Genomic DNA, 2,500 nt, shown 5'->3' on the forward strand with positions numbered 1-2,500 from the left:
AACAGGCAGAAAGCGAGAAACACTTTGCGTGAAAATCGCTAAGTGCCAGCGCTAATGATTTCTGAGCCAAAATCGGAGATTTTAGTATGGGGGTTTAACAGGGCAAGCTAGACGGCAGGGCGTAAAATTAGACTTGGTTTAAGTATGTTAAAAGAGAGCGAATAGCGTGAATTAGACTTGGTTTAACTATGTTAAAGAGAGCGGAATAGCATGAATTAGACTTGGTTTAACTATGTTAAAGAGAGCGGAATAGCATAAAATAGACTTGGTTTAAGTATGTTAAAAGAGAGCGAAATAGCGTAAATTAGACTTGGTTTAACTATGTTAAAGAGAGCGGAATAGCATGAAATAGACTTGGTTTAACTATGTTAAAGAGAGCGGAATAGCATGAAATAGACTTGGTTATAAGTATGTTAAAAGAGAGCGAAATAGCGTGAATTAGACTTGGTTTAAGTATGTTAAAGAGAGCGGGAATCAGCATGAAATAGACTTGGTTTAACTATGTTAAAAGATAGCGAAATAGCGTGAATTAGACTTGGTTTAAGTATGTTAAAGAGAGCGGAATAGCATGAAATAGACTTGGTTTAACTATGTTAAAAGAGAGCGAAATAGCATGAAATAGACTTGGTTTAAGTATGTTAAAAGAGAGCGAAATAGCGTGAATTAGACTTGGTTTAAGTATGTTAAAGAGAGCAGAATAGCGCGAATTAGACTTGGTTTAAGTATGTTAGAGAGAGCAGAGTAGCGTGAATTAGACTTGGTTTAAGTATGTTAAAGAGAGCAGAATAGCGCGAATTAGACTTGGTTTAAGTATGTTAGAGAGAGCAGAGTAGCGTGAATTAGACTTAGTTTAAGTATGTTAAAGAGAGCGGAATAGCGTGAATTAGACTAGGATAAAGTATGCAAAATGAAGCTGAGGACTTTGTGAAAAAATGCGAAGTTGTTTGCTGTTCTAATTGTATGGGTTTGGAGATGTTTTTGGCTTGGATTAATAACAGGCAGGAAGCGCGAGGAAACGCAGCGAATATGGACGCGTACGCGGAAGGTGACGGCGGAGGAAGCGCGGATATGGAGGGTGAAAATGGTGAAGGTGATGGCGCGAGGAAGGTGACGGCGCATGGGTGTGAATATGGAGGTGATGAAAGGTGACGGGAGGAAACGCATGATGTATATGACAAGTTGGTGTCGTACTTAAGCGGAGCGCGCGCTGTGCATGTATGAAGGTGTCGAAGGTGTTCATATTGCCTAAGACGCGTACGTGCACATGTCATGTCGCATAGGAAGCGTAGGTATGGTTGTGCAAGTCGTAAATGGCCACTTTGGTGGTTTAACATTGTTTCCAGGCCGCGTATGCGCAAATATGGGGTGCGGCGGCTATCTGCACTGCTGTGTATGAAGGTGTCGGTCTGTGTGGGGTTCCTATCGGAGAGAATACGTATGCTGCGTTGTAGGAGTGAGCTGCTGGCCACACGTTTGTATTGGAGTGCGCCACACCACCCCCCTTTTTGTTTTGTTACTATATAAAGTGTAGCCATCCACCCAGCCAATTCTGAGGGCCAGAAGGGGTATTGGGGGCCATCGTGTGCAGTCTATGGCCACGTATGTGGACATGTGAGTGTGTAAATGTGTTGTACCAATGTATACGAGTGATAAACACTAATAGGTGTGTCGGTCAAAGTCAAATGTAGACGGCCATCTTAGGCTGAAAGCACCATATCCCGTCTGCTCTGTGAAGTTAAGCAGCCTCAAGCTCGGGTAGTACTCGGGTGGGTGACCACCGGGGAAGTCCGGGTGCTGTCTACTTTTTAGCCCGTTTTGAGCTGTTTACCGACTTTGCGTGTGTTTGCAAACGCAAGATATGATGTCTGGCATGTGCCCACACGACATCTTGGTTTTAGTATGCCTGGCGAGCCACTACACACGAGATCTTGTTTTTTGTATGGTGTTCTTTAATTTGATTATTATGAAGATGAAAGAGAACCGTTAGAACGGGTATGAAGGGTGTTCTAGGGGTGCTTTTCGGTGCTCTTTCACGTGGACATATCGCAGCATGCGACATGTCAGCGGAACACTGTCTAAATTAATAAATACTGTTTTGGCCGATTTCTAAAAGCGTCTATAAAAGGGCATAAGTGCAATGACTCGTCTTTGTAACCCTGCGGCCTAGGCGTAGTTTTTCACGGGGAATCCGAATATCAAAGGTAGATTTATGTACAACATGTACTTTTTTTGCAACATGTACTTTTTATCTACGGGACATAGACATATGTAAAAACACACGGCGGAGCCGTTCCCGCAATCAGAATTTGTCTAACTCTTCTAGATCAAAAGTTATTCAGCGAAATGTGAGACTTTGTTTGGCATGCTCTTTTTTTAGGTGGTTTTTTCCGGGTTTTATGTGCCGCCCGGCAGATCTGGCCTGCAGACTTTAGCAGAAAACTTGGCGCATGTGTTCGCACGACCGCTCCCAAAGTTTTACAAGCATATCTCCAGTAGTTGC

At 43.2% G+C, this 2,500-nt stretch overlaps 1 non-coding gene across 1 annotated transcript; it reads left to right on the forward strand.

The window, feature by feature from the left end:
* Window positions 1–1,691: 1,691 nt before the first annotated feature.
* PITG_33295 lies at window positions 1,692–1,805 on the forward strand. Its single transcript, XR_009934689.1, has one exon. It is a non-coding gene; the product is annotated as an 8S ribosomal RNA (ribosomal RNA).
* Window positions 1,806–2,500: the final 695 nt, after the last annotated feature.

Source organism: Phytophthora infestans, genomic scaffold (genome assembly GCF_000142945.1).
Source record: "Phytophthora infestans T30-4 supercont1.52 genomic scaffold, whole genome shotgun sequence".
NCBI classification, from domain to species: domain Eukaryota; phylum Oomycota; class Peronosporomycetes; order Peronosporales; family Peronosporaceae; genus Phytophthora; species Phytophthora infestans.